At 40.8% G+C, this 25,217-nt stretch overlaps 1 long non-coding RNA gene across 1 annotated transcript in view; it reads left to right on the forward strand.

Annotated features, from left to right (window-relative positions):
* The first annotated feature begins 19,579 nt into the window (after nt 1-19,579).
* LOC122554774 overlaps nt 19,580-25,217 on the forward strand; it is a 45,129-nt gene continuing 39,491 nt past the window's right edge. Inside the window, exon 1 of the long non-coding RNA XR_006313075.1 lies at nt 19,580-19,662. This is a non-coding gene — a long non-coding RNA (uncharacterized LOC122554774). The remainder of the gene's footprint in view (nt 19,663-25,217) is intronic.

A 25,217-nucleotide genomic window follows, 5' to 3' on the forward strand; every position in this document is an offset into this window, starting at 1 on the left:
AACTGATCCCTGCGGAATTCCACTTGTAACTGGGCTCCAGGCTGAATATTTACCATCTACCACCACTCTCTGACTTCGACCGGTTAGCCAGTTTTCTATCCAATTGGCCAAATTTCCCTCTATCCCATGCCTCCTGGCTTTCCGCATAAGCCTACCATGGGGAACCTTATCAAATGCCTTACTAAAATCCATGTATACTACATCCACTGCTCTACCCTCATCCACATGCTTGGTCACCTCCTCAAAGAATTCAATAAGACTTGTAAGGCAAGACCTACCCCTTACAAATCCGTGCTGGCTGTCCCTAATCAAGCAGTGTCTTTTCAGATACTCATAAATCCTATCCCTCAGTATCCTTTCCATTCCTTTGCCTACCACCAAAGTAAGACTAACTGGCCTGTAATTCCCGGGGTTATCCCTATTCCCTTTTTAGAACAGGGGCACAACATTCGCCACTCTCCAGTCCCCTGGTACCACCCCTGTTGACAGTGAAGACGAAAAGATCATTGCCATCGACTCTGCAATTTCCTCTCTTGCTTCCCACATAATCCTAGGATATATCCCGTCAGGCCCAGGGGACTTGTCTATCCTCAAGTTTTTCAAAATGCCCAACACATCTTCCTTCCTAACAAGTATCTCCTCTAGCTTACCAGTCCGTTTGATACTCTCTCTCTTTCTTTCTTTCTCTCTTTCTTTCTTTCTCTCTCCCGCTCTCTCTCTCGCTCTCTCCCTCCCCTTTCTTCTCTCTGGTTTTCTTTCTTTCCTCTCTTTTCCTCTCTTTGCATTTCCTTCTGCTTTACTTGAAATTCTAATTTCCATTGTTCCCATTTCTAATCTGTCTTCCACTACTTGATTCATTTCACTGTCCTCAATATCCACATGTAAACTATTGGCCACCCCTATGAAAAGTTTGGATTTTCTGGCTTTTGGGAAGTTCTATTACTAACTGCCTTGCTAAGTATTTTAAGTGATTAAGGGACAGAAGTATTATGTCCTCAAAAGTAACTTCCCCAATTCTGCTTGGAAAGTGCCACTCGATTTTGGTTGCATTAGTCATCTTAATGATGTAATTTAAAAGTTTAATGTGTCCTTAGGTGATCCAGGATTATGATCCATGGTGGTGACATGCAGACATTAAGTGTACAACTTGCTCATTACTGTTGTGTTAAGATAAGAATAGTCTGAGAGAGATGAATCTCTTCTTAAATTGCAGCAAAAAGAAGTAACAGTGGGAAACCACTTCGAGCAGTATTTACCTAGTGATGGGATAGAGTGAATTGAATCTCACCAGTTTACTGGAAAATATGAGTCACCATTTTCAGAGGCACTAATTCAAAAGTATAATCCTTCATTTATTGAAAGGACTGCAATACCTACACAACAATTTGAATGTTAATTTTATTGTTTGCTTTTAGATTTGTATAATCATTGTTTCCCCCAACAAATTACATTGGATTGTTTCCTCATTAATTTTTTTTTCAAATTGTTCATATTGTAAACAGGCTCAGTGTATTATGATGTCATGAAAAGTTTTATTTTGACCATGGTGGAGGTGTGTGTCTCTATTTCCTGACAATGTGTAGCAGCTCTTCTTGATGGTAGAAAGTAGTAGCATGGTGGAACTTGTAATGAGTAAAACATTCTAATATGCAGAGAATTAGATGTTGGATATCATTTTATATTCTTCAAAATGGAGATCCAGTACAACTTGTTCATTTCCAAGTTTTATTGGTCTTTTAATGTTGTTTTCCATTTGGTTATGGCAAAGATTTTGGCCAAATCTAATGAGGCCTGTGCTTCAAACTGTCTCCACACTGAATCAGTATTATCAGTAGTTGAATTCGATAGACAATAAAAATGTACTGCACTTACTTTGCCAAATGAAATACATCACCCCACCGATGATGTAATACTAATTTAGACCTTATTTACTCCTACCTATTCTGAAACAAGCTAATATCTTTCAATTTAATATACTCCACTGCATTTTCAGAGTTTGGTGTGCACCTTGTTTAGCTTGCTGGTATTTTCTCTTGCTTCCCACACTACTACCAAGTTAATTTAAGGCTTTTCCATCAGCACTAAAAAAAACCTCACAAGGAAATTGGTCCTGCCTCTATTCAGGTACAATGCAACCAGTCATTATAGGTCCTATCTCCCCTACGACCAGTCCCAATGCCCCAACAACCAAATCCCTCCCTTCCTGCATCATATCACCAGCCACAAGCTCATTGCTTTAACCTCTGTTTCTATGCACACTAGTATGTGATATTCAGTAGAATTTGAAGTCCCATGCATTAGTTTCTTTCCCAGCTCCTTAAATTCTGCATGCAGGACTTCATCCTTCATTGAATCTACATTGCTGGAACTGATATGGATGATGATCACTGGCAGTTAATTCTTCCTCTTCAGAATACTGGGCAACTACTCTCTGACACCCTTGATCCTAGCATCTGGAAGGCAATGAGCCACTCTTGAGTCACATCCACAGCTGCAGAAAATCATGTCTGTCCCTTGACTAATATCTGCTGAAGCACCAGTTATTTCTCAGTTTTGCTACAGTGTCCATGCCCCTCTTCAGTTGAGTCAGCCATGTTGCCATGGCTTCAGCTATCCCCTAGCACAGAGGAACCTGGATTCAATATGGAATACCACCTAAAGAGTACAATACACTCAGGAATTTTGCCTGTTGTCAACTACCTGGTGGTCACCCATTCCCACTTATCCTGAATATTCTGAAGCTGAGAGGTAACCACAGCTATGAATGACCTATCCACAAAACTCTCAAAATCGTCAGAATCTGGAGCTCAAGCTACTGCAGCTGACAAAACATACTATCCATAAAGTTACCTGGAATTCCCACTTTGAAGAAAATGCACACAAGCATCCAGTGGGAAAGGTGAATCTATGGGGACTAACAAAATAACTTGAAGATTACGTTCGATCAAAGGAAGTCACTTATAAGGATTGCAGAAATAACTGGTAAGACTGATGATTGAAAGCAATTCATAACCCAACAAAAGATGACCAAAAACTAATAAAGGAAGGGAAAAGAGAAAATGAATGCAAGCTAGTAAAACAAAGGTGTCCTGTAAAAGCTATAAGTATATGAAAAGAGAAGGCTAGCTAGAACAAATTCAGGCTCATTACAGGCAGACACAATAAATTTTATACTGGAGAGTAGAGAAAATGTTGAAGAAACTAAAAATTACAGAAAAATTTGTTTTAAACAGCACCTTATTAACTGCCTTCTCAATGAACCAGCAAAAATTATATACCTGAAATACTAGAAGTTTGCTGTAATATAATGAGCTCCATGATGTCAAAATACTCGGTTGAGGGCGCGAGTGAGAAGGCTTTCTGCCAATCAGTTTTATTTAAAGTGAATATGCAATATTATTTAAGTGATTTCTGCTGGAAATAAACTATAATAGTGGTGTGTATATCCCCTTCATTACATTAGTGTGTGATCTTAGATTGATTATGTGAACCTTCTTGATCAACTTGAATATTTGTTCAACCAGTACATCCCTGGTCCCCTGGGTATTGGTTAATAAATGCTTGTGTTTGTCTTCACAGCAGAAGAACACAAAATAACAAAAAATGCTAGGCAATTACGAGGAACTGAAAGAAGTTAGCATTAGTAAAGAATTTGAAAAGTAAATTGAATTGAAGATTGATGAATACATTGAATCAGATGAGCTGTATCTAAAGGGTTGAAGGGGATGGCTATCATTGACACATTAGTGGTATTCTTTCAGAATTCTATTTATTCCAGGAAAGTTCATGCAAACTTGCAAGTAATAAGTATTACCCTTATAAGGAAGGGCGAAATAGAATGGAGAACTGTAGACCTTCATTTGATGTCAGCAAGGAATTTTGGAATTTAAGGATTTGTAAGGATTTCTACCAGTGGATTCACTATCTCAGTGCCTACTTCTGATAATATCCTGGAAAAAAAAACTAGAATTTATCATATCAGGTTCAGTGGACCATCAGACTTTAGCTCCATTAGTTTTCCGAGCATTATTATCCAATGGTAGTCATTGTATTTATTTTCCATCCTCCTTTTAAAGAGACTTCACAAATATTCTCATCCTCAATGATTGAACAGCCCAAAACATCAATGCAAAACATAAGACTGAAGCTTTTGTAATAATCTTCAGCCAAAAGTGCCAAGTGAATGATCCATCTTGGTCTCTGGTCCCCAGCATTACAGATTCCAGTCCTCAGCCAATTTGATTCCCTCCACATGGTATCAAGAAATTGGTGGAGATACTGGGAACTGTAAAAGTTACGGACCCTACAACATTCCGGCAATAGTACTGAAGAACCTGCCACTCCCCTAGCCAAGCTGTTCTAGTATAGTTGCAACACTGGCATCTACCCGACATGGTGAAAAATTGCATGGGAATGTCCTGTATATAAAAAGCAGGACAAATCCATTCTGGCCACTTACTGCCCATCAAGCCACTCTTGATCATCAATAAAATTATAGAAGGGGTCATCAACAATGTTATCAAGCAGCATCTGCTCAGCAACAACTTGCTCAGTGACGCCCACTTTGGGTTTTGCCAGGTCCACTCAGCTCCTGACTTCATTACAGCCTTGGTTCTAACATGGACAAAAGAACTGAATTCCTGAGGTGAGGTGAAAGTGACAGCCTAAGACATCAAGGCTGCATTTGACCGTACGGCATCAAGGAGCCCACACAAAACTCAAATCAATGGGTATCTGGGGACAAAATCTCTGGTGGTTAGAGTCATACCTGACACATCAGAAAATGGTCATGGCTTTTGGAGGTCAGTCATCTCAGCTCCAGGACATCTGTGCAGGACTTCCTGAGGGTCATGTCCTAGGCTCAACCAGCTTCAGCTGCTTCATCAATGACCTTCCATCCATCATAAGGTCCGAAGTGGGGATGTTCACCAATGGTTACACAGTGTTTAGCACCATTCACAACTCCTCAGATACTGAAACAGTCCTTGTCCAAATGCAGCAAGTTTTGAACAATATCCACCCTTGGGCTGACAAGCGGCAAGTAACAGTCATGCCACACAAATGTCAGGCCAAGACCAAAACCAATGAGAGACAATCTAATCACCACCCTTTGACATTCAGCAGGGTTATCATCACTGAAATCCCTATTATGAACATCCTGAGAGATATTGTTGATCAGAAAGTCAACTGGACTCACCACACAAATGCAGTGGCTACAAGAGCAGACCAGAGGCTATGAATACTGAGTAAGTAACTCAACTCCTGACTCCCCAAAGCCTGTCCACCATCTACAAGGTACAAGTCGGGAGTCTGACGGAATACTCTCTACTTGCCTGAAAAAGTACAGCTCCAACAACACTCAAGAAGCTTGACACCATCCAGGACAAAGCAGCTCATTGATTAGCACTACATCAATAAGCATCCACTCTCTCCACTATCAACACTGTGATGCACCTTAATGCACTATTTACAATATGCACCACAGAAATTCACTGAAGATCCTCAGACAGCACCTTCCAAACCCATGATTACTTGCACCTAGACATACAAGGGCAGCAGATATATGAGAACAGCACCACCTTCAAGTTTCCCTCCAAGCCGCTCACCACTGACTCAGAAATTTATCACAGTTCCTTCACTGTCACTGGGTCAAAATCCTGGATTTCCCTCCCATTGGCATTGTGGATCAACCCACAGCAGGTGGACTGCAGCGATTCAAGAAGACACCTCACCACCACCTTCTCAAGTGCAATTAGGGACGGGCTATCAATGCTGGTCAGCCAACAATGCCCACATCCCACAAAATGAATGAAGCTGTATTTGTGCCATTCATTCATTTATGTAAAGGATATAGTAATTGGATACTTCAATAATAATTGTAAACTTAGGCAGTCAACATGTTTAAGAAAGGGAAATCATTTTTGACTAGCTTGTTATAGTGTTTTGAGGACTTGATATAAATTTAAACTAGATTTTGATTTAGATTTTATTGTCACGTACTCAAGCACAGAAATACAGGAGTACAGTGAAAAGTGTACAATGTTGTAACAAAACACATCATCTTAGGCACCAAGGTATTTCGGTACAAAAAACTTAGGTACAATGTAGTAAGAGAAACAGATTTTAAAAGTTAAACATCACTCCATAGAACAAGTGGAAAAACAAAGAAATAACGTAGTAGTTAACATTGCAGTCTTTATTAATTTAGACAACGAAAATAAAGTAATAAGTTAAAAGTTTAACACTTTGATGAGTCCTCCACTAATCTTGCTCAGCAGGAGACAGCTGTCTGTTCTCGACGGTAATGCCAGGGAAGCTCCCTCACCGCTCGCTGTTCCCGCATTGGGCAGTGCTGCTAAAGCTGCCACCTCTCCCCTGGTGCCTGAGCAACATGCCTGGAAGGATCCATTCACAGCCTGAGCCCAGACATTGCCACGAGCTGCCAAGAGATAGGGCCGACTTGCTGCTGAGAGATCTGCCACGAGACCAGGCCAAGAGGCACTGAGAGAGCAGACCAAGAGACCGTCATGAGCTGTTGAGAGACCAGGCTGACATATCACTGAGAGAACAGGCCAAGATCCATCACGAGCCATCGGAATCCTGACAAGATTTTCAGTGGGTAGAAAGGATGAGATGAGATTAGAATTTAAAATGTAGGTAACTGAGTCTGGAAGAAAGAGGACACATAAGCTAGATAAGAAAGAAGTTAATTTAGCTGGAAATATATTAAAATACAAAGCGTAAGACAGATGAGCTGAGGTACAGATAGGCGTAAGAGCGCATGGTATCATAGCTACAACTGAGACTTGGATAAAAGACAGGCAGGATTGGCAGGTCAACGTTCCTGGTTTTAGGTAGTTAGAGAAGGCAATAGAAGAGGAAGGGTGTTGCAGGATTTATCAAGGCATCAATTGTAGCAATGAGGAAGGACGATATCTTGGAAGGATCAAATGTGGAGAAATTTTAAAAATCACAAATGTGGGAAGCACATTGTTAGTTGTGTACTACAGGCTACCAAGCAGTTAGGGAGAGGGAGAGGAACAAATATGTAATTAAATTTTATATTAAGGCAATAATAGTAGGGGGTATGAATTGCTGAAATGTTAACTGGGATAGTTTTAGTGTGCAAGATGGGGAGGGAGCAAAATTCTTAAATTGCATACAAGTGGGCTTTAGCTTGTACGTAGAAAGCTCAATAGAGGCAGGGGCTTATGTGGAAATGAGCCCAGACAAGATTATAAGTAGGGGAACATTTTGGTGATAGTGATCATAACTCAGATTTAGAAAAATTAAGGATCAGGATACACCAGAAAAAAAATTTCTAAACTGGGAATAGGCTAATCTTATGATGATACAATTTGGCTGGGAGCAACTACTTGCAGACAAAACAGTCAAGAGTAGTAGGAGACTTTTAAGTAGGAAGTAACAACAACCACTATGTTCTTTTGTAGCCAGACCATCGAACCAAGACTGGAAAACCGTCGATGTTAAGGGATGTAAAGTTTGAGATTAAGGTAGAAAAAGAAGCTTGTAGTAGATATCAAGGTGTACAAAAAGTGCAGGGGGAGAAACTTAAAAAGGAAATTAGGAAACCAAAGACAGTGCATGAGAAAGGATTTACAGTTGGAATAGAAGAAAATCCAAAAGGCTTTTAAAAAATATATAAAGAGCAAAAGAATAACTAGAGAAAGAGTACAGCCCATAAAAGGCCAATGATATAATCCGTGCATGAACCTGGAAGTAGAAGACATTGACTCTCGCAATAGAAAATTGCAGGTATAAACGTCAGGTGGAAGGACTGTGAAATATTTAAAGAAATTAATGTAAAGAGGGAAGCTGTACTCATAGGATTAACAGCCTCAAAAATGAATACTGAGGCATGAATGGGATGTATCCTAGGCACTAGCAAGCAAGTGAAGAGATATTAGGATCCCTCGCAGTAACTTTCAAGCCTTCTTTAGGGGTGAGGTGTCAGAGGACTGGAAGACAATATTGTTGTCCAATCATTATAAAAGTGAAGAAGAGATACAGCAGGAATGTACAGTCCAGTCAATCTAACCTCAATGGTTGGAAAGTTATGAAAAAGAATTCTGAGAGATAGCTTGTATCTGCACTTGGAAATATGTGGATTAGTCAGGGATTGTCAGCATCAATTTGTTAAAGGTAGATTGTGTTTGACAAATTTGATTGAATTATTTTTACCACAACTAGTAATGGTTTAACCTGAGGGTCACCATGCATCAGGCGAGGGGATGGCTTAAGAAGGACAATTGTTCATAGTAACATCATCTTGTGCAGGAATTGAATCCATGCTGTTAGCATTATTCTGCTGCATCATGAATCAGTTGCCCAGCGAACTGTTTTTTTTTGTGTTTTCAAAATCATGGCACTATACTTTTACTGTGTTTAAAAATCTCTGAATTTGTGTTGTCACAAAACTGGTCCGTTTTTTTCTAAATGCTGTCCCTTTTCTGAAGGATACTGTCTCCTTGTTTTTTTTCAGAGGGGCTCCAATTAGACTGGTTTGGTACAGACATTAAAGGGTATCGAGAGGCCTTTTTGTTTATATGTACACAGATGAGACTTCAGGCCAAAGTGGTCATGTTTTAGAAGTGGCTTGTATAAGGAAAGGGGAGTGGTCAGCTCTCTAGCAGTTCAGTCCAGAACTAGTTAGGAGTTCAGCTTTGTGGAAAGAGGCTTCAAAACTCTTTCTCTCCTTCTGCCCTTCTAACTTCAACCTGTAAGCATTTGTTCTATTTTATACTGTTTTTTTTAATTGGGTTTGCTTATTGGGACTGTTGTGTATATTCAGAATCACACAACTAAGTCTACATTGGATAGACTGAGTCCTATAGGGGTTCGTTTTTCTGTTCTTTATGTTTCAATTTGTAATTTTGTGAATAAATTTTTATCTGTTTTAAAACCCGGTAGTCAACCTGGCGAACTTACTCTGGGTAATTTTCACTGTACATTTACTGAAACAAATTGCAAAGTTATGGTCTCGACTGCCTGATTAAGAACATTTTGAGTGGTCTGACCTAGTCCATAACAGTGTTTTAAGTAAATAGTTTGATTTATTCTACTTTTTCTTTTGGTTCATACATTTCTGTTTTATAGTTCAAACAAAATCTGCAATATTTTGTGCTTACGTTTCAGTGAGAGACCACCTTGTTAAAACAAAACAATTAAACCAGGTTTCAGTTCGCAAACTGACTTGTCCAGTAATAACATCAGCAATGATCATAACACTCTCAACTTTCCATCTTCTCACTTGTTCTGACTCTTCGTTCTCGATCTTTCTCACCTCAATCTGACTTTCCAATCTCGAGCTTTCTCACTCCCATTGCCTGTATTGACACACTGTATATTATCGACACACTGTATATTATCCACACTAAATTTTTCCTGTTAATTATATATACACTGTATATTATCCACACTAAATGTTGCCTGTTAATTATATATACACTGTATATTATCCACATTAAATGTTGCCTGTTAATTATATCTGTTAAATGACGTGAGATGTGTGTGTAATGTGGATCTGGTGTGCTGATATTTTAACCTCTTGCATGTGGCCTATTTTCATCTAGCATTGATGTTAAAGTTAAAGCTCCTAATGAATTATTCATTCTGGACAACACATAAGATTAATGTCTTGTCTACTGGCTTCCCCTTATGTGACCCCTATCTATCAGGCAAATCGTTAATCAGGATGTTAGTATATTGGCATAAAACTACAGATAAATAAGCAGACCAGAGGTTTAATAAACCTACTGTAAATGCAGAGCCTATTTATTATTGTTTCCCTCACCATGATCACAGAATTATGTTGCTGAAGTATTTACTGTACATGAGTTCTTAAGAGGCCTGCAGATGGCCTTAGAATGATGTGAAATGTTGGTTAAGTAAAAACCTTACCACGTCTATTAATGCTAACTAGCAGATAAAGGGAGACTCTGCCTTTCTAACTTTCCTAATTTATTGTAAAATAGGATCAAAGAGCTGGTGAAAGTGTCTGATTTTGTTCCCTTTTAAATGGCTGCCTGCCTTCATCACAAGCATTTTATGAAACAGTTGGGATTCCCAACCTCAGTGAAGAAATGTTGATCATAATGTTACGTACAGTGAATTTCCCAAGAAAGGTGGTAGGGCTCCTGTTAACTGTAATGATGCTTCCAAATATCTTAACTCTTAATGAACTTTCTTCTTTCTTTGAAGAAATATTTTGTGTCAGATTTGGTATACAGTGCAGGAGATGTAAGCTTTTGAAATGTAATCATCCTACAGCTATGGTTTTGCTTGTGTCATATAAACATCTGACATCAACAACTGGCAACATGTGGTTGGGTAAATTGCTGCCACCATCTGCAGCCTTTTAACTGTATCTACAAGGCCTACTTGGTCCAAAGTGAAAGAGGAAAAGAGATAGTCTAAAGAGAAGAGGCTCTTTCATCAATAAAATAGAAATCAGATGCAAGTTACAGTAGTTAGATCGACATTATTACAAAAACTACTGGGATACCGAGTTGGTAGGTCTGTCTTCCATGAGATCCAGAGATATTCTACCTTTCACCACCACTGTCTTAGGCATTAATTCTTGAAGTACCATTTCCTAATACAACAGTTAGCTGTCATGAGGAGTCGACCACATGCAACATTTTCCAAGAAGCTAATGAGATGATTAGTTTACCTTATTAGTGTAGCTGTGAAGCACACATTAATGTATTTTAGCTCATGTAGTCATTATCCTGACATCCTCCTCAATAACAGTTTTTTTAAACAATCCTTCTCCTGACAACCTAAGGAGATCCTTGCAATTATATTCTGCTTTCTCAGCTTATCATTAGCATTCCTATCACTTAGTCATGTAGTTAGGATTTCAGGTCCCACTCCAGGACTTGATGACAATAATCAAGACTGACGTTCTGGTTAAACCAGAGCAGGGACCTAAGGGGCAATGTTTTCACTCAAATGGTGGTACGTGTATGGAATGAGCTGCCAGAGGAAGTGGTGGAGGCTGGTACAATTGTGACATTTAAAAGGCATCTGAATGGGTATATGAATAGGACAGGTTTAGGATGGGACTAGATTAATTTAGGATATCTGGTCAACATGGAACAAAGTTTCTGTCTCCATGCTGTACTTCTCTATTACTCTATGACTCTCTGTCATCTCAATTGTAAGTCGAAGATCTCATGGCTGTATTTCAAAAAAAAAGAACAAAGGAGTGATTCCTAGTGTCCAATTTAATATTTATCTCTCAATCAGCATCAGAAAACAGATTGTCCAATACTTATCTAACTGCTATTCTGAGAGTTTCATGTGAACAAATCAATGCCACATTTCCTACATTTCAACTTGGGCCACACTTCAAAATTTTATTGATAGTTACGGGGTTTGTATTGTCCAGCAGTCATTCAAAGCATTACGTCATAATCACTTCAGGCCTGTTCTCTAAATATTGGTCATGTGAGACTTTGTTTAAGCTTTTTTTGCCTTTCCAGTTTTCAAGTGTTTCAATTTAAGTTACAAGCAGTATAAAGTACCTTGCTGCCATTCTATGCTAGGCCAGCTGCAGTATTCCAATGAAGTCCAAACACAAGCTGGAGGAACAGAACCTCATTTTCTGCTGAGACACTTTACAAGATTCAACATTGCATTCAAGAGCTTCACAGCATGAACACTAACCTCAATTTGGATTACACCCCTCACTGTATCTTCTTTATGTCGTTTGGCTTTTTGGCTTTACTCTCAGTAGACCTAATCGATTTTTGCTTATTTAAACCTACCATTAACATCTATTTTATATTTCAGTCTCTCCTTTACTATATTAGCACACCCTCTGTCTTTTGCTCTGTGTGCCATCTCCAACTGTGCCATCTGTTCCTCCTCCTCTTTTGTCAACAGGATTGAAAAACATTATTTTCCAGGTTTGGACTGTAAACATTTAATCTCTTTCTCCACAGATGCTGTCAGACCTGTTGAGTTTCTCTAAAATTTTCTATTTGTATTTCAAATTTGTTTTTATTTAAGCAAACAGAATTATGCTTTAAATATAATCTTGTTAATTATTCAAGTTTTGCTGGAAGGTATTTAAGTATAAAATGATAAAAGCAGTGGCTAAAATACATATACAAAAATAAGTAATGATAAAGGTGATATATGAGGATAAAAATTATGTCAGTGTTTAATGTCTTTACAGTCTTGAACTCAGAATTCAGCAGATATCATGGCTTCTGTATTCAAAGAGGTGGAGGTTTGCTCCTAAATGTGGATTGTATGGAACAGTCCAGGGAGTAAGTTATGACTCCTTTCTTTCATTTACATGGTACTGCGGTTGTAGCTATTGGTAATCTGATTCAGTAGAACAACTGTGGACATCTGTCTCCCTGTTGAAACAGCGACTTTTAAATGTTTCCGTCATGGTGTTCTAATTATTCTGATATCCTGCACCAAATCATTGCCCACAATCCTGACTCAAATCAAAATATAAACTGAAAGTAAATTAACTCAGTTCAAAATGTAAAATGGCTGTTCTTCCAAAGCTGTCTATTACTGCCTCTATATGTCATGTTTCTTACCTTTGGTCTGAGACAGATATCGATCCATTGTCTTTTAGTTGATATAATTACCTTTTTAACTGCCTCAGTTATTAGCTTTAATGACTTGCATTGTTGTAAGTTATTGATGAGATGGAACTAAATTTTCAAACTTTGAGCGAAGTATTGTCAAGGAGGAAATGGAGAAAGGTAGGATGGGAATGTTCTCATGGTAATGCCATTGGATTCATAATCCAGAGATTCAGGCTAATGCTTTAGAGACATAATTTGAATCCCACCATGCGAGATGGTGGCACTCAAATTTAGCCAATAAATCTGGAATTTTTAAAAAAAATCTAGTCTATTAGCAACCATGGAGCCATTTCAATTGTCATAAAAGTCTACCTGGGGAGGTGACAGCCTAGTGATATTATTGCTGGACTGTGAATCTGGAGACCCAGATAATGTTCAGGGGACTGGGTTCAAATCTCCGCCAGGACAAATGGTAGAATTTGAATTCAACAAAAATCTGAAATTAAGAATCTGATAATGACCATGATGCTGTTGTTGATTGTTGGAAAAACCCATCTGGTTCAATAATGTCCTTCAGAGAAGGAAACAGCCATCCTTACCTGGTGTGGACTAGATGTATCTCCAGAGCAACACCAACTTCCGCCCCCCCCCCCCACCACGGTTTCATGGTTACCATTGAACTAGCTATGCTTTCAATTCCCAACTTAAGAAGTAAATTGAAATTTCATAAGGTTTGAGGTTTGAGCCCTTGTTGCCAGAGTATAGCTTGATCCCTGAATTACTAATCCAGTGAAAATATGACCATACCATGTTGAGTACTACTTAGAGGATATGCAGAGAGTGGCAAGGACATGAAATGGACTTTGGGTGGGGGACTTCAAAATCCATCACCAAGAGTGGTTCACTGGAACCACTGTTGACGAAAATGGTCAAGTACTAAAGGAGATAGTTGTGGATTGGACCTGCAGAATTGGTGAGAGAAAAACTTATTTGATCTTGTCCTCATGAGCCTGCCTGAAAAAGATGTATCTGTCTATGGTAGGAGTGTGACTACCATATAGTCCTTTAAAAACAAAGTCCTGCCTTCACATTGAGGATAGCTTCCAGTATGATGAATGGCATAAGCACAATAATGAATGTGGTATTTTGAACTGAACTGGCAGCTCAGGACTACACCTTAATGAGGCTCTGTGGGCCATCAACAACATAAGAATTGCACTCAATCACAATCTGTAGTCTCATGACCTAACATATCCCCCATTCTATCATTAACATCAATTCAGGGAATCAACCTTGCTTCAATGAAGAAAGCAGGAGGGCATGCCAAGGGCAGCACCAGGTAAACCTAAAGGTGAGTTATCAACTTGTTGAAGCTGTAACACATGTCCTAAATTCCAGTGTAAGCAGTATCTGGTATACAGACTATGTGGAGGAGAAAGTGAGGACTGCAGATGCTGGAGATCAGAGCTGAAAATATGTTGCTGGAAAAACGCAGAAGGTCAGGCTGCATCCAAAGAGCAGGAGAATTGATGTTTCGGGCATGAGCCCTTCTTCAGGAATCCTGAAGAAGGGCTCATGCCCGAAACGTCGACTCTCCTGCTCCTTGGATGCTGCCCGACCTGCTGCGCTTTTCCAGCGTACAGACTATGTGAGCTTACAACTAATAAGCTAATAAACAACTTATAAGCTCTGGAGTTCAGCCACATGCAATTATGAATGGTGGTAGATAATTAAACAACTTACTGGAAGTGACTGCACAAACATCCTCAGCCTCAATGATGGAGGAGACCAGCACTTCAGTGTAAAAGGCAAGGGTATAGCATGTACATCCATCTTCAGTCACAAAACTGAGTGGGTGCTCTATGTCCTGTCCACAAAAAAAATGACAAATCCAACTCAGCCAATTATTGCCCTTCAGTCAACTCTCAGTAGTTACCAGAGTGATGAAGGTAGTCATTTTCAGTGCTATCAGCTGTTACTCACCAATAGACTGTTCATTCATGGCCAGTTTGGTTTCCATCTGAATGACTCAATCCTAAATTTATCACAGCTAAATATCGACAAAAGAGTAGAACTCGTGAGGGGAAATGAAGCTGATTGCCGCTGACTTCAAAGTCACTTTGAAGCAACTCTTGCTTTAAAGAGTCACAGCAAAACTGGTCAATGGCAGTTGGGGGTGTGTGGGGGTGGTGTGGTGGTGGTGTGTGTCTCTGTTGAAGTCATATGTCCTCTTGTGGAATCAGGGCCAACTGTCTTCAGCTGCTTTATCAATGATGCTCCCTCCATCATAAGATCAGAAATGGGCTTGTATATAAATACTGTGGATTTTTTAAAAGTTCTTTTTTGATGGGATGTGTGCCTTATGCCCTTGAATTGAATAGCTTACTGGGCTACTTGAAAGTGTAGTTAAGAGCCAATCACATTGCTGTTTGGTCTGGAATCAATATGGGCCCGACCAATTAAGAAAGGCAGATTTCCTTCCCTGAAGGTCATTCCTGAACCAGATGTGCTTTCCTTCCCCCTCCACATTCCTAATGAAGGGCTTATGCGCGAAATGTCGACTCTCCTGCTCCTCAGATGCTGCCTGACCTGCTGTACTTTTCCAGCACCACACTTTTCGACAAATGTGTTTTTACAACAATTGATGAGAGTTTCATAGTTACCGTTATTGAGACCAGCTTTCAAACTCAGAAGTTATTGGTTGAATTCAAATTTCTATAGCTGGCTTTGAACTGGTATCCACAGAGTATGCTTCTGGGACATTAATCCAGTGACATTACCATTACACACACTTTTCCCTCCCGAAACCTACAAGAGCAGTTCCAAGGCGAAGGATTCTACAACAAGTAACTTCCCTCCTTTCTCCCCACTGTCTGTCTACATGATACAAGGTAGCAGAATGACAGAATACTCTCCATTGCCTGGATAGGCGCAGCTCCAACAACCCTCAAGATGATTTACATCTTCCAGGACAAAAGAGCTGTGCATAAGTATCATGCTGTCCACCATTTTTAACATTCACTCCCTTCATCAATGATGTACAACGGCAGCAGGTGTACTATCTATAAGATGCAGTGCCATAATTAACCAAGACTCCTTCAATATCACCTTCCAAACTTGCAACTTCTACCACCTAGAAAGACAAGGGCAGCAGATGCATAGGAACAGCATCACCTACAAGTTCTCTTCTGATCCACACATCATCTTGGCTTGGAACTATATCACCATTCCTTCATTGTTGATGGGTTAAAATGCTGGAACTCCCAACCTAAAAGCACTATGGATTTACCTACACCTAAAGACTGCAGCAGTTCAGCAAGACTGTCCATTACTTTCTCCAGAGCCATTAGGATTGGGCAATGAATTCTGACCTAGCCAGAAAGTGAGGACTGCAGATGCTGGAGATCAGAGTTGAAATGTGTGGCGTCGAAAAAGCACAGCAGATCAGGCAGCATCTGAAGTGCAGGAGATTCGATGTTTCGGGCATAAGCACTTCATTAGGAATTCCTGACCTGCTGTGCTTCTCCAGCACTACACTTTTCAACCAACATCCCTAATCACACAAGCAAGTAACATAAAATGTATAGCCATCAGATGGGAGTTACCTCTGCTTGGAGAGTGCAGTGATTGGATTCTCTTGGCTGATTTTGTGCATCTCTGCTCATTACTAATTGTCCTGTTTCTCGTTCAGCCAAGTGCAAGGCTTTTGTAGCCTTAAGCATTATATTACATTCCATGCATGCGGCATATAGCTCACTCTAATTCTGAGTGGTTTTCATTACCCACTGTTATCCACAGCACTGCAACCTTGGAAACAATAACTGCAACTTTATAAAAACGGAAAGAACTGTGGATGCTGTAAATCAGAAACAAAAGCAGAAGTTGTTGGAAAAACTCAGCAGGTCTGGCAGCATCTGTGAAAAGAAGTCAGAGTTAACGTTTCCAGTCCAGTGACTCTTCCTCAGACCTCAGGCGTTCTGAGGAAAGCTCACTGGATCCAAAACATTAACTCTGATTCCTCTTCACAGATTCTGACAGACCTCTGAGCTTTTCCAGCAACTTCTGGTTTGTATTTCCAACTCCTTGTCTTTAAGATATAGATACCCATGTCAGTGAAGGTTCCTGCATTGGTTCATAGACACCACACTCCACATGGCATGATCTGGTTGGGATGTGGGTGTTATAAGTAACTAGAGCCTGTTAATCTTTGTGTAGCAGTAAATTTCATTGCAGTGTACAGTTCTCAACTAAGTACTTGCTGGATGTTTTTTTCCGGATTCTGTTTCTCATCTCTCACACTTAGGTGTTTGAACTGTGCAGTTCAATGCACCTATGCAAACAGCCTTGAGACTCCTCTCATTCCTCCTGTGTATTTTCAGCGAGGGACACTTTTTAGTATGGCCAAGAGGAAAGAATGACATGTAAGTTTTGTTTCCAATTCTTTCATCTGGAATCCATCCTCTAACCTAGACTCTTCACCTCATATCTGTTGATGGTTTCGTCCTTTCCCCGGCCTCCCCTCTGGCATTCTTCAATCTCTCACAGTCACTATATCCCCATTCATGAACTCCCTTGACATTCTCAGCTTTCTCCATCCAACTCCCCAAAGCTAGGGTTTACCCTGACATCACCCTTAACAAAATACATCTGCTTCTTCAACTTCATCAACACACCTCATGATTTTGTTATGTTTACCCTTCTCAACATGCGGTTCCCACCTTTCCTGAACCCCTTGTCTTGAACAATATCTTCTGTTTTTCAGTTGCCTGCCTTAATTCCCCAAGATCCTTTGCCAAGTCACCAGCCACACACTTTAGGTTTCATTCTTTGCCCTTACTTTCTAACCTCCCACTTGTTCCAAGCAAGGATGGTGTGTGAATCAGAAGAGAACTTGTCGGTGGTGCTATTCCTATGCATCTGCTGCCCTTGTCCTTCTAGGTGGTAGAAGTTGCAAGTTTGGAAGGTGATGTTGAAGGAGCCAGTCTGGTTGCCCTGGACAGACTGCATCCTCTATACCATAACACTCAGATAATAGCAAATCTTGCAAGTCCTAAACTACAACAGGAACCACCAAAACACACAAGAGAATTAGCACCCTGTTCAAAAAGGCTACAATGCACTGCAGCACTCCCAACCTATGAAGGGAAGAAGAACACCTCTACAGAGTCTTCGCCAAGAACGGATATCCCTGCAACTTCATCCTCAGATGCCTAACAGACAAGGACATGCCACAACCTAACTCACTGATCATGCTACCATACATGAAAAACATCTTGGAACTGATAGCCAGACTTGTCTGACCACTGGGTTTCATGACAGCCCATAAACCTACAGCCACATTCGGTCAATAACTCGCTAAGACAAAAGACCCTATACTCAACATGCGCAAGACTGACATAATTTACAGGAGTCCATGGAAAAGACTGCATGCAACACTATATAAGTCAAACAGGTGGACAACTAGCAATCTGCATCCATGAACACCAACTAGCCACTAGATGCCACAACTAGCTGTCCCTAGTAGCCACACACAGAGATGACAACTGTGACCACAAATTCAACTGGGATAACGCAACGATCATAGGACAAGCTAAATAGAGGATAGTCAGAGAATTTCTAGAAGCATGGTACTCATCCATGGGCTCCCTAAACAAGCACATGGAGCTAGATCCAATATACCGGCCACTACAACAAACAACTCGAATCAGCAGGAATGGAACCAACTCAATTCCAGAAGACACAGTACAGCAGCACTTCACAAGAGGCTCCAAAGTGCTGAAGATGTCACCTAGACAGGGGACAAAACGTCTGCAAATCATCTTCCCAGCTCGGCAAACATACCCACAACCATGACAGACTCATTATGAATAAGGTTTCTTCTGAGTTAGTTGCCCTCGAGGCTGTGTCGCTTAGATGTCAAACCTATGTGCAATCAGTACATTCAAGATCCATTTGTGAAGGATCCATGTTATTGAAGAAGCGTGTACTCAACAGATGTTTAGATTAGATTACATTAGATTACATTACAGTGTGGAAACAGGCCCTTCCGCCCAACAAGTCCACACCGACCCGCCGAAGCGCAACCCACGCATACCCCTACATTTACCCCTTACCTAACACTACGGGCAATTTAGCATGGCCAATTCACCTAACCTGCACATCTTTGTGACTTGTGGTAGGAAACCGGAGCACCCGGAGGAAACCCACGCAGACACAGGGAGAACGTGCAAACTCCACACAGTCAGTCGCCTAAGGTGGGCATTGAACCCGGGTCTCTGGCGTTGTGAGGCAGCAGTGCTAACAACTGTGCCACCGTGCCGCCCATGTTGCAGGAAGTAGTCTACACCAAGGTATTAGCCTCCTGTATATTGATGGGTTTGTAAAGATGAGGCTTTCCATGCTTTTCACTGACAAGGTTGTAACTATTAAAGTAATTCCAGTGAGCTGAGTTGTTAATGAGTATTCACGGTATTCTAATGAACGCAAAAGAGTTTCTTGACTATCATTGTTGGGAAGGCCAACCTGTCTGAAACTTTATGCTCACTTATTACCAGAACTTAGTAACTCGCTGATGGAGATCTGAATTTTGACCCCACACCTAATTAAGTACCAGCACCATCCCTCCATTCCCCCACCAACCCTCACCCTCAGCTTTCCACATGGGCCAAGAAGATTTGACCATATGTGCATTTTCAGCGTTTCCATCTTAATTTCATTTTCCAAGGTTTTCACTTTTTTTCTTTGTATCCCATAAAATATTCAAATACTTTTTTTTTCCCAAAAGTGGTTATGTCACATGAGATTTGCTTCCCTTTCTTTCAAATTGCAGCTGATGCTTTATGAATTGAGAGCAGTGTCTGTGAAAATAGCTGCTGAGGCTCTGCTGTTCCAATGTGTACTGAGCCTGTCGGAGAGAGGCAGGGCATATAGACAGCAAGATCAATTGATTCTCAATCTCGGGGAAACTCGTACTCCTCAGCTGTTACTGTAATTCTAAGCACAGAGGAGCACTACAGTTTTCTGAGAATACAGTTTAAGGACTTTTGATCAGATTTAATATTATTGGCCCCAATTTAGAAATATTAAGGTATGTATGGTAATTCTGATTAGTGTTACTCACCAGTGATTCTCTGTGGACTGTTTTCATTTGGGAGGGGTTGTTCATCCAAATACTTCTATAATTTGCATTTGATGCTGAGTTAATCACAAGCATTTGAGACCTGTCACCCACGCAGGGAAGCAGTAATTATTCTAGGAATTGCAATGCAGAACAGTAATGCTCAGTTATTTTTTATGAGATAAATATGAGTTCTATTCAGGGACAGGGAGAGAAATCGTAGGTCCTGGTGCTTCTATTGCCATGCTCCCCAGCCTATGTCTGCCCTCCTGACTCCCTTAATCCTCCTCCTCAATAATGCATGATATCTTTCCCCCTTTTCAAGATTCGCCAAGAATTTTCTTTTTACTTAAGCTCTTCCTGCTCAATCATAGCCTCCAATATTTCAAATGTTTGCAATTTTTATTTATCCATTACTGATGTCACTCTAATGTGGCTCCATCTTTATGATAAGCAGTGAATATGCTTTCAGAGTCATGTTTATAACCAGTGAATCTAAGAAATTAATTAGAATGTAAAGTCATAGCACTTGAAGAGACAAATTGAAATTGGGTAAATTTTATTTGAAAGAAAAATTAGATTTTAATTATCAAACAAAGAACAGCTGCTGACTGATTTGCCTGCTAGGGCGGCAAGCTGGCTCAGTAGTGAGCACTGCTGCCTCACAGTGTCTGGGACCTGGGTTTAATTCCACCTTTGGAGTTTGTACAGTCTCCCTGTGTCTGTGTGGGTTTTCTTTGGGTGCTCTGGTCTTCTCCCACAGTCCAAAGATGTGCAGGTTAGGTGAATTGGCCATGCTAAATTGCCCATAGTATCCAGGGATGTGGAGGTTAGGTGGGTTGGCCATGGGAAATGCAGGGTTACAGGAATAGGATAGAGGGTGGATCTGGGCGGGATGCGCTTTGTAGGGTTGGTTGTGGTCTCAATGGGCTGAATGGCCTGGTTCCATATCATTGGGATTCTATGATGCACTACATATTTGTGGGAAACATTAGATGTGCAAAAGAACAGCCCCCCCCCACCACCAAAATGGTAGCAGGCACACTTTGCATCATTAGTGCATCAAAAGCTGCCAACATCTCTTCAGAACTTTCATGCGCATTGTCAGATGCATTAATGGGATTTTACACCCAGTATCTACTGATTGTGAATCTTGCTGAGCACAACAACAAAGGTGCCAGAAAGCCTTACATAACAACATTTACTGCAAAAGTATTTTATTTACACAAGTAAAGCCAAGGTTCTGTGATCAAAGTTTTAGCCAGAAGTCATTAGATCAACTTATAAAGGATTCACATTTTTGAGGGGTTGGAATCCACCATCTCCTATTGTTTCACTACCGAACCGTTTGCAGTGGTATATCAACTGATCACAGAGTTGCCAGGTCGGAGGCTGTTCCTGCCAACCATGCTCCCAAAATTATTCCAAAAGAAGCCAAGAATTATTTGTATTGTTGATTTTGTTAATTATAATGATAATAGAATGGAAAATTCATCAAATATATCAAAATCGAAAGCTATTTACAAATTAATGTAATTTAACTATTTTCTCCATAAAAAATCCTATCATGTCTTCAAAAACCAAATAATGTATCCTTCTTGAAGACCATCATCACATGGATCATGGAAGAGTAAAGGGATGACCTTTTAGAACTGAGATGAGGAAGAATTTCTTCAGCCAGAGGGTGGTTAACTATGGAACTCATTGCCGCAGATGGCTGTGGAGGACAAATGATTGAGTGTACTTAAGACATAGGTAGATAGGTTCTTGATTAGCAAGGGTGTCAAAGGTTGTGGGGAGAAGGAAGGATAATAGGGTGAAGAAACATATCAGCTATGATCAAATGGCAGACAAGACTTGTGGGTTGAAAGACCTGATTCTGCTCCTATATCTTATTATTTTATGATGAAGTCAAAAATCACACAACACCAGGTTATAGTCCAACAGGTTTATTTGGAAGTACAAGCTTTCAGAGCACTGCTCCTTTGTCAGGTAGCTAATGAGGCAGGATCATAGGACACAGAATTTATAGTAAAACATCAAAGTCTTATACAACTGATGTGATGTATTGAACAAACCGAGATTGCTGCTAAGTCTTTAGTCACTCAGAATGGGCTGCAGGTTGTGTTTCATTAATATGTAAATCCCAGAACTTCTTTCAAGTCACATTCCTGAGATAACTTAAGGTTTTAAAACAAAGATGAAATCTCAGCTCAGACAATGCATTAAAGGTGTAAGGATAGACTCTGTCTATATCCCAACCTTGAGTCAGACTGGTTCTGTGTCCAAAGAAGGAATTTATAAAATGTCAAATGGACTGACTGCCTACAGATTGTGTGTTTCCTGAACGAAATAGAATGTATCTGTAAATGCAAATTCAGCCCATTGACGTGCGTGTGCACACGCGCGTATGTGTATCTGAGGGAGGGAGACAGTGTGCATGCCTGTGTGTAGGGGAGAGAGGGAGAGCATGTGTTTACACGTGAGAATTTGTGTTTGTGCACATATGTGCGTGCTTGAAAAGCTTGTGCGCAAGTGTGACGTGGTATATGCCTGTGAGAGAGTTTGAGTGTGAGGGGTGTATGTGCCTAAGAGAAAGCATGTGTATGAGAGGATCTGCTTGAGTTAGTGAGATTGTGTGTGTATGTATGTGTGTGGGAGTGTATAGTGTAGTGGAGTCACCTGTAGTGTGACATGAATCCAAGATGGTTGAGGCCATTCTCATGGGTATCGAACTTAGCTATCAGCCTCCACTCAGCCACTCTGTCTTGGATGATGGTCACTCAAAGATCCAAGGCCGAATGTCCCTGACCGCTGAAGTGTTGCCCAACTGGGAGGGAACATCCCCATCTGGTGATTGTTGCCCGGTGTCCATTCATCTGTTGTCATAGCATCTGCTTGGTCTCACCAATATACCATGCCTTGGGACATCCTTGCCTGCAGCATATGAGATAGACAACATAGGCCGAGTTATGATTACCTGCCACACACATGGTGTCCCCACATGTAATAGTGGTGTCCATGTCAACACTCTGACATGTCTTGCAGTGGTTGCCATGACAGGGTTGAATGGGGTTGTGGTCAATGTTGTCCTTAAGACTGGGCAACTTGCTATGAACAATGGTTTGTTTAAGGTTTGGCGGATGTTTAAAGGCGAGAAGTGGAGGCGTAGAGAAGGTCTCGGCGAGATGCTCATTCTCATCGATAATGTGTTGCAGGCTGTGAAGAACACGGCTTAGTTTCTCCGCTCCTGGGAAGTACTGGACAATGAAGGGTACCCTTTCGGTTGCAGTTCATGTCTGTCACCTGAGGAGCTCATTATGGTTTCTCACTGTGGCATGTAGGAACTGGCAATCGATGAGTTAAGCATTGCACCCTGTTCTCATGAGGGCATCCTTGAGCATCTTCAAGTGTCCCTCGCATCCCTCATAATGTTATCTATCTCAACCCAGGTACCTCATAGCCTTCTCTGTTCTAAAAAAAACAACCTGACCTTACCCATCTTCTCTTCAGAGCTAAACTGCTCCAAACCAGGCATCATCCTGGTGAATCTCCTCTGCACTCCCTCCCTTCCTATCATGCAGTGGCAAGAACTGCATACAGCACTGCAGCTGTGGCCTAACCAAAGTTTCATACAGCTCCACATAACCTTCCTGTTCTTATAATTTCTTCTATGACTGATCAAGCTAAGTGTGCTGTATAACTTCTTAACCACCCTATTAAGCTGTCCCGATGCCTTCAGGGTCTGTGGACATGCAGTGAAAGATCCCTGTGTTCCTCCGAATGTCCCTGACTAGAATGTCCCTCCTAGTGTCTTGCCAGTCAATGAGTACTCCCTTGTCTTCTTACTTCTCCCAAAGTCCATCAGCTGACACTTTTATGAGTTAAATTCCGTCTGACACTGATCTGCTATTTGACCAATCCATGTGTGTCTTCCTGTAACCTAACATCTTCTTCCTTACTAATAACCATCCAGCCAATCTTTTTGTTCAGCAAACTTACTTATCATCACCCCCATGGGCTCATCCCTATCATTGAGATATATCACAGACAATAACGGACCCAACACTGAACCCTGTAGTACACCACATGACACTGGCCTTCAGTCTCACTAACAGCCTTATGTCACTACCTCTGTCTCTTCCACTAAGCCAATTTTGGATCCATCTTGCCAAGTTACCCTGAACTCTATCTGACTACCTTCTTTATCAGTCTCCCATGTGGGTGCTTGGCAAAGGCTTTGCTGAGAATCAATTTAAACTATATTCAGTGCATTTCCCTAATCTGTACACCTGATTAACTCCTCAAAAATTCAAACAAATGTCTTTGGCATGACCTCCCTCTAACAAAGCCATGTTGACTATTCTTAATCAAACCTTGCCTCTCCAAGTGGAAATTAAGTCTTTCCTTCAGAGTTTTCTCTAATAGTTTCTCCACCACTGATGTGAGATTCACTAGCCTGTAATTCCCCACTTTATCTCTGCCATCATTCTTGAAAAGTGCAACCACAGTAGCAGTCCTCCAGTCCTTTGGAACTTCTCTTAAGGACAGTGAGGAATTAAACATTTGATTTCCTCACTTACCTCCTGCAGCAACCTGGAATACAACTGATTCAGATCAGGGATTCATCCACAATTAAGCCTGCCAAAACCTCCTTACTTCATATGTCAATCTGCTCAAGAACCTCACAGTCCCTCTCCTCAGTTTCTGTACCTTCTTTCTCCTCCTCCTGAGTGGAGTACCTACTTAACATCTTGTCAATGTCCTCCAGTTCCACACCCAGATTGACTGCCCCTATGTCCCTAATGGGCCTGACTCCTTCCCTGGTTATCCCCTTCTCCTCCTTCTCCTTAATATACAGAGGGGGTATCTTGAGAGTCTCCCTAATTTTACCTGCCAGTGTTGTTCATGCTCCCTCTTCGCTCTTCTAACTGCTTTCTGAAGATCCCCCCCGCTGCATTTTCTATACTTCACTTACAGTCTGTTGATTTGCTCTATTTTTACCTGTTAAAATCCTTTGTTTCCTTCTTATCCAGTCCTGAATATTGTTAGACACCCAGGGTTACCTGAGCCTGTTGTGCCTACATCTCATTCTAAAGGGAACATGTTGAACTTGTACTCTCCATGTTTCTTTTTGGAATGTCCCCGACTGTTCTGCTGTTGATTTCCCCACAAGTGACTGTTTCCAGTCTATTTTAGCCAGATCCTGCCTTAGTGTAATAAAATCTTTACAAGTCAACAATCTCAAAAACTTAAATTAAAACAGGTTGTGTAATGGTTGTTCCTTTTTGAAGTTTTACTAGAGGATGGAGTTGGCAGGAATATAGCATGCATGAGTGAGGTGCTAGTTTTGGCAACATTTGTTGTCGTACACAGACCTGAGGAACTGAACAGCTGTTATCAAATAAATAGGTTCACACCAGGCCGATTTTGACTTCAGTGGTGAGCAGATGCCAAGTAAAAACTGTTTAGATTTTATTGACCAAAATCTCAACGTCATTTTTTATACATCTAATATATGGGAA

The sequence above is a fragment of the Chiloscyllium plagiosum genome, chromosome 11 (genome assembly GCF_004010195.1).
Source record: "Chiloscyllium plagiosum isolate BGI_BamShark_2017 chromosome 11, ASM401019v2, whole genome shotgun sequence".
NCBI lineage: Eukaryota > Metazoa > Chordata > Chondrichthyes > Orectolobiformes > Hemiscylliidae > Chiloscyllium > Chiloscyllium plagiosum.